The following is an 8,705-nucleotide window of genomic DNA, read 5'->3' on the forward strand; positions in this document are numbered from 1 at the left end:
GAGTTTTACGTATGTTGAATTTTTTTTTTTTTTTAAACAGACAAAGAAGAAATTTGGTGAGGTTCTTGCAAACCCAGGTGTGATGTTTGGGCGTAAATTCAGTGAGGAAGGCAAGCTGAGCAATTCTGTGCATTCCGCAGGTTTCCGCCTCTCTCGCATGTCAGCTGACTGAGGGGGGGGGGGGTTTCGCTTAGAAATAGCCAACCAGACGCTGGCACCGTTTCCGTATACTAATCACGTCGCTGCTGTCAAACTTTAAAAACGGTTCTCCTCTGTGTTGCTGTCAGTCGTCATTTCAGCGTGCACCAGATGCAACCCTCCACCTCCCCAGACACCTCCAATCAGCAGAATAACCCGGCGTATCATAGGATTGCAGCAAGCCGTATTCTCCACCACCACCAGTGCCTGGACTCCGAGTGGGATATGCCTTATCCGATCTCGGCATCCAGGCCCCTAGTTTATCCTGCGGCAGGATGGAGTCCAAGCTCCAAAGACTTTTTAATGCATGTTTTTATCAATTATAGTTAAATCCTAGAGGTCTCTATGGATTGAAGTGGTGTTTAGTGCGGATATTGCAGAGATTGTGACTTGTTTTTTTTGTTTATGGAGAATATAAATATTTTTTAACGCTGTGCTGTCGGCTTGTGGCCAGCTGGTTAAGCCGTGGGTCAGATGGGGCGTCCTCCCTCTCCGTGTCTTTGCATGGCTTCATTCACTTGTAATCAGATGAAGGTCAGACAGCAGCTCAGTAGCCTGCTCAGCAATGCAGACGGCTCACTGGAGCTAATCCTTAGGACAGGGGGATGTGGCGTGAAACCAGCCGTTGATCCCTGTGGTGAATATACTTTTCTGACCTCCAAAACGCGACCCGGATGACATTAAGATCGTCTCGGCTGCAGTGGGCATGACATACACTACTTGATCTTTCATTTTAACTTTTGATTTACCATTTTTTATGCTCATTTAATGCTGCTGATGATAACCAAACCGTGCACCCTGATAAGCACAAGCTATTTCATGGAACATAGATTGAAACCGTGACTTTGGTTTCGGCCTCACTTGGTTTAAGCTATTTATGTAAATATATAGATGAAAAACAAACATGAGATTGAGATTCCCCTTTTGGACTAAACCAGTAATTCCAATGATTAAAGTGATGTTGGATTCCTGTCTAACAAATTTGTCCAACGCAAGAAAAAATGAGACGACACAGTCAAATTGAAAGTGCGCTTCAATGCCATGTTTTATGGCTGACATTAAAATGAATTCTTGTAATGGACTAAGGAGCTGTGGCAGTAATATGTTAACATCCACAATACCCATTTAATATCAAAGTAGGGCAAGCATGTCACCGAGGTGTTGGTGCTGAAATTATTTGTCAAGTAATTGATTAGTTGCTCGTTCCATCTTCTGAAATGGGTTTACTTGCCTCTAGATAGCAGTTTTATAGCATTGTAAATTTGGTGCCTCGGGGTTTGGGCTGCTGGTTGCACCGTATAAGTAATCTAAAGACATCATCTTGGGCACTTGGGAGTATGTGATAACCTTTTTTTCTCTGTTTGTTGACATTTTATAGACTCACTTATTAGTAAATGAATCAACAATAGCAATCCAGTAATCATTAGTTACAGTTAAATCATTCTCTTCTGCAGAGTTTGCACCCAATGTGTTCATCTCAAGGGTGCTGAGTGACAGATGTCAGGAGCTGAAGCTCACAAGCCAAGTGTTGCTTGATGGACGTTGGGACAAACAATCATAGATGTTCTGTGCGTGTAGCACTTGTGTTTGAAGAGTGGGATTTGAAAGCAGCGCAGAGGTGATGAGAATGTAAGAATATAAAGCACAAAGACTACATTTTACTTCTGTTAGTTTGAAACCTTTTGCAACACCGGGGCTCCACGGACAAATTATCTGTGTAGCAGATATCTCAGAGAAAATCAAGAGGTTTTTCCCACAAGCCTTCACTTGCTGCACACTAATTACGGTCCAGCCAAAGCATTTAACCTTGAGCCAATCTGTCTTCTCACTTAGAAATGCTGAGTTCTTCAACCATGAAATGGAGGTACTTGTCCCTCTGAAAGGTGGTTACCACCCAGACGACTTCAAGTTAAATCAATTATTGCCATTGTTGAAGTCCTCATTATCAGAACGTTGTTATTTCAATCTACTTTTAAAGTGAAGTGTGACAACGGATGCCCCAACAATTTAAAACACACTGGACACAGAACACGTGGGTGTTATTAAAAGTAATTTGTCAAACACATCTCGATCCAAAGTACTTGCACTGCCAGTAAATCTAATTATAAGTGTGGGTATGATCCAGTGCTTATGTACCCAGCTGTCTCAATGCAACCAGAGAGCAACGTTAAGGGGGATGAAGGAATGTGGCAAATCACCCACTGAACGTAACATAATCAAAGCAAAACCCAATGGAAAAAAATTCTTCTGAATGTTGATTTTGTGTGTGTGTGTGTGTGTGTGTGTTTGCACCGACACAAATTTACATTTTTCCCGAAACATGTCCCACTTCTCAAAGAGAATCTGAAATACACCCAAAAAAGATGTACCGTATTTTCGCGACTATAAGGCGCACTTAAAATCCTTTTTTTTCTAAAAAAACGGCGCATGCGCCTTGTAATCCGGAGCGCCGTATATATGGATCAATTGGTTGATCCATACTGGTTAACGAGGATCCATTGGAGGGAAAGTCTGGTGCCAGCAGCCGCTGTAATTCCAGCTCCAACAGCGTATTGTAACGGACTGTGTTTTCATGTTCTGGAGCGGCATTGCACTTTACAGAGTTTTGGGATGGTCAGTGAAGGGCGCACAATGTGACGTCACTCATCTTAGTGCCACCTATGGGGACGCGGGAATTGTTGTTGTTTTGGAGAGCGATGGTGTGTTTTTGTTCGGCGTAGGCTACGGCCGACAGTAGCCTGTTTCTCCACAATAAAACCAGAAGATAAGCACATTGTCCAGAGATTCATTAGCGAGAGTCGCTACAGTACATTAAAGCTCGTAGTTGGATGTCGGGATCGCGCTGACGGTCCGCCGCGAGGCGCCACCGTCTGTTCCAGCGCTGCCTCTCGGTGCAAGATGCACCAAAGCATTTGCCAAGAATGTTTTCATTAATCAAGAACGAAAGAGATATTGTTAATATCCACATTAACGTTTGAACAACGTTACCATGGGAGTGAAGAGTTTTCAGAACGCTTAATAACGTTTGATTTAGCACAGCCCGATCTAGTGGATGCATAACGCAGCCCCAGTCAAACGTTTTACTGCAGTTACTTCTATGCGCCTTGTGATCCGGTGCGCTCTATATATGAAAATAGTTCTAAAATTGGCGATTTATTGAAGGTGCGCCTTGTAATTCAGTGCGCCGTATAGTCGCGAATATACGGTATATGATATACTGTAAGTCACTATCGTATTTAAGAAATATTCCAGATTTGAAGTGACAGATACTTTTCGATTCTTCAAGAACAAACTGAAAGTGACAAAATAACCGCTTTTGTTTTGCATTAAAATGGGAAGATGTTGTATGAGTGTGTGTGTGTGTGTTGCACAGTGTGCAAATCTGTGCGTAAATGCACGTCTTTGAGATGTTTCACTGATTTATACAGTATATGAGAAATGTATGGGAGAATTGCTTTCATTCTATTATTTTTGATTTTTCATATATTGAGGTGGATGTATGTCAATCTTTAAAAGCATATAAAAGCCACGGGTTTGTGGCAAATGCTGTTAGCGAGATGAATGGTCTATTCATCTATTTAGCTAGAACTCAATGAGCCTGGACAAATCAAAAAATACATTATTCTACTGCTTTTCATCAGATTCCTCATGTAGGAGCTTGAAAATATGTTATTATCTGAGTGAAATGCAAATTGAAATATGCGTGATGCCACTTACATTCAGTGAAAAATAATCAATGAATATGTGGACAAAATGTGCGTATGTATTTTCAACTGCATATGTGTGTGTGTCTGACTGAAAGTATCTGTTGGAAATGAATCATGTGAAAATCATGTTATGCCAGTGATTTCCTGTCCGCTTTTTCTCTTGTCCACATTTAGTCATGTACTATTTACCATTTTGATAAGATTATATATACAACGCTTATAATTACACATTAGCAAAACAGAGAGTGCTTCAGGCCACCCACAAGATAGGCCCTTTGTTTCCATCTCAAACAGGTACACATTACCATCAGAGGCTGTATTGTACCTGCTCCAACAGGCGAGGCAGGGGATGCCAAACACGGGGAATTGCAGCACTTGTGCTCTGAGATTTAGGGAGATGATTTAGGGAGTGATATGCTTAAGCTTTCATATTCTTTGTCTCCAGCACAACTTTGCAGTGGCAGCGATTGTGTCTCTCCTGTCTAATGAATAATGCACACTAAGACATCCTGAGTTATCCAAAACCAAGTCCCTCTTATCCCTGTTTGAGAGCATTGATTTCCGAGCTCTCACCAGCATCTGCAGAGGCTCAAAGGCTGTGCCTGTGTGTGGCAGGGGGATAAAAGAATAACAACAAGGCAAGCCTCAAGCTTGTAGTGCACTCGTGGATACTCTGGAGTTCACTACCTGGTGCTCAGATGAAAGCAGAGGCCACGTCATCACGGTGCTTATGATATTCATAATTAGACATCCAGTTGAACCTGATCTGTGGAGACTCTGTCAACTTTGCTGTGATCACCTACAAAACAAGTAGCTGACATTTGGTCCTGATGAGGCTTACCCCATTTCAAGGCGAGGGCTTGCAGTAAATCCCTTGTAATTATGTACTGGCAGTAGGAGAGAGCTTTTAATGAGCTGTGGACGAGGATGCTGAAACAGCTTCTGTATTACAGCTGAACCAAACAATTCTCATTTTTCACAATCGGTAACACCACTCAACCAAGAGGTATTATTGCATGCAACATCTATTCCAATCATAGCAGCATGTTAGTGAAGATGAGGGCAGCAGCTTTTGCGGCCCTCATCTCACTAACATGCTATTTGCAAAATATTAAAATGAATGAAACAATACATATTCACACAGACATTTGTTTTAGATCATTAAGTAATACAGGGTGCATGCAGTTTATCTTATTCTGGTACACTTAGCAGGGGCAGCATGCATATTTTCCAGTTTAAATGTTGCATGACAAATTATTGGGTCCAACAGTGTGTAAAGAGATACGACAGGTGTATAACTATGGTCATTCCTCACTACAGTCTCGCGTCCTTTGCTAAAGAACAGGCTTTAGTTGCTAGATACAGCATCTCTACGGAAGGAAGAAGAAAGACTTTTCAAAAAAGAAGAACGATATTATATACAACGGTTTTAGAACTCAAGGTCTTTCTACTGTCACCATCCCTCCCATATTTAACAATTTCAGATTAAATCAATATTAATCTTCTGCTGACCAAAAGGGACTTCTCTCTTATTTAAATAAACCAATTCATTTTGATAAGGAGACAGACTATTTGGATAAGCGCGGCGCGCAAATCAGTACGAGATACTCTCTTGGAGATTGTCTATTTTCTTGGTTTTCTTGATTGCTTAGCAAAGGACTTAGGGCACTGGAAAGTATGTTTAGTGGAGTTTCATCAGCACTGTGGACAATTGGATTCAGCCAGGCTTGCATAATACTCAAATAACTCAAATATGGTGCACCAGTGGAAAGTATATGGTGTAATCTCACCTCTCATAATATAGGAATTAGAGAAGGGAACGCCCCATTTGATCCAACTGAAGGGAACATTTTTCAATGTGTTCCCGAAATGCATAGAAATCAATAATTAATCTGCACCAAATGTTGGAAAATGCACAACATACTAAAAGCAAGACTGTCAATGGAATGACAAATCTTTTAGAATTGATTATAAATACACTTTCTAAAAGTGCTGCTGTTGCATAGAGTGGACTTTAGAATGTCACAGCTTCTGTTTAAAGTGGAACCCAAAAACCTCAAGGGGCCAGATGTGTTTACCCTTGACACTCACCGGATTCTCCATTGTCGATTGATGAAAAGGCATTTGCGGCGGATAAGAAATACGTTTCGTGGCTAGAACAAAGCATCATTGTTGCAGACATTGAGACTTGCTTTCTTGTTGAAGGTGACCTCGGCATTACACAGAACAATACGTTTGCGTGACATTGCGGCTGCTGTGGTGGCTGCTCGATGGTAATTCATGCCTGCGTTGTACAATGTCTTGTCTGACTAAAAAGGGTGTGTGTGTGTGCGTGAGAGTGTGTTCACAGTCTGAGGGATATGTCTTATGCTTGTTCTAATAGGCTTTGCTCCAGTGAGTGCTGGGCTTACAGGTGTACTGCCTTCAATACACACACACACACACACACACACACACATATACTCATGCAGGGAAACATTACATTGCAGGAGTTATCTCACCTTTCTACGTTCCATGCCACTAAGTTTGTCCCTACCTTTAATGGGAAGACGTTTTCGCATTACTAATCCGCTATACTTTTTTTTCCCAATGCAGTTACTTTTTTAGGAATTATGGAAAAATGTTGTGATTTTACTAAAGTGATGCCGCTGATCACATTTTCGATCATTTAAAAAGGCCAATATGCTGAATTTGAAAAAAAGCCCAAATGAGCTCCTACAAGTCTAAAGACACACCCAGACATTTCTAATGGTTACCACTGGCCCATTTAAATCTGCATTGACACTGGACAAAGGCCGCGTTAGCCTTTGCTATTGCTACGTGTCATCTCTGGTACTGAGCGCATGAAAATTTGGCCACCGACTGGGACACCTGGCTATCCACCTGTCACAAATGTGTCACACACCTTTTGGACTTGTTTACTGAGAGGACACATGATCCCCGAGCACAGAGGCAGCTCCGCCCTGCAGGGGCTCCTATCTCTGACAACAGGTTCATCTGTTCCTCATGATTGCTTCCAGAAAGGAACAAAGTAGTTAAAACCTCAGCATAAGCGAGGTTTCGCTTTGCCCAAATAGAGTTTTCAATTTTCTTGTGGTTCTTTAAAGATTTGGTTTAGTTTGGCATCCAATGATGTTATGATAATAACTGAATGTCTAAGTTCCACATGTTTTTGATGACTTAATTGGTAAAAAGGATTGTGGTGCCAACAATCCCAGAATTCCTTCAAAGAAAGGGCCCACTGTGAGACGGACAGCCGGCCTCACAGTTGGTCACTGCATCCTCTTGCCAAGGTTGGGAAAGGTCAAAGTCACCACATGCCTCCTTTATGCATATTAAATGCATAAACAAAAAGAAGAGGAAGGATCTGCTGTAGTTTTACTCGTTTTTGAGACTCAATATAAATAAAATGAATGTCCGGAATTTGAGCAGCATTAACGTTGATGTCAGAAATATGCGTGTAGCAAGGTGTTCGAAATTTTCGAGGAAACAATAGTTATAGCATAGAAAAACCACCGGCCCATGACAAATTCACATAAGACTTGAAACAGTCTGCAGGAGCTCAGCTCTGTCCCGATGAACACTTAAGCCCCCAACAGACTCTATGACAGCATGTCGCTAATAGACCACGGATTAATATTTCATGCATATTAGGGCCCTTCAATTATAAAGTGTCTGTAAATTACATTAAGCAGAACAAAAATAAATGAGAACCTTTTGAATTTTTCGGAACTTAGTCACACACATACTGTACACACATAGTTTGTAAATACTCTGGTTATGTCCATGCATCAACATTATTTTAGAATATGTAAACATTTTATTATAATTATAATAATAAGAAAAAAGCAGTTCATCCACTGATTTTTCAAATCACCAAAAATGCTGAGACCAGATTCGTACCAGATGAATAAGCAGAAGCTCCACAAGGTGTTGCAAATCACTCCACAAAATGTATTGCTTATTCACTAAATTGTCTTTTCTGCTGACAGCAAGTGTCCCCTATACAAAGTTCAGCAAGACATGCCAATTCCCTATTGAAAAACATGTGCCATTCAACAATATGTATCCATTCCTCAAATTAGCCTACTTTATGTAGAGCATTCAGCAACATCTCGAGACTACCAATCCCCCCCATTCATCTTAATTTATCAGGTATTTTGGCATCAATGCCTGTAAATATTTAAAAAAATGATCTCGGTAAAATCACTTCAATTGCGATTAGTCGAGCAGGGATCACCGGAGCCCGACACACTTTAACCAAAAACCAATGCTATTTCCAGCTAATGCAGGCTATTCTAAAAAAGGAGAGGGGACAGGGAAGGGAATCCAGTTATTCAAACTGCGAGCTTGCAAATACGGGTCAGCACATAGATCCACTCAGGAGAAGAGCCCCCCGCAGGCTACAGCATGCAGCTAAAGGTGGAGAGCTCATTGGGGATCATTATAATGCTGTTTGTCACTGCCAATGATTCTGCTTGAGTAGAGAACAAAAGGGGCTTAGTACCCAATGGAGCAGAAGAACGGCTGAGAGAGAGGTGGGGGTGATGGTAGGGGAGCCAGGGGGGGGGGTTGACGAGATAGAGTGGTTACACCGAGCCGGCCAACGCTCACTGGGAAGTGTGATTGTGTGGTGGGAGAAGGAATGTATTGGGCCACTTACAGCTCTGCTGATGACCTCATTATGTGAACATCAGCTACTGGTTTAATGGTTCGAATTAAGCAGATGTGTTGTTTGTGTTTTGCGTAGTGCAGTGGTTGGACACCCAAGTGGTGTTGTGGCATACTGGTTGTCACTGG

Source organism: Pungitius pungitius, chromosome 1 (assembly GCF_949316345.1).
Source record: "Pungitius pungitius chromosome 1, fPunPun2.1, whole genome shotgun sequence".
Classification (NCBI taxonomy): Eukaryota; Metazoa; Chordata; class Actinopteri; order Perciformes; family Gasterosteidae; genus Pungitius; species Pungitius pungitius.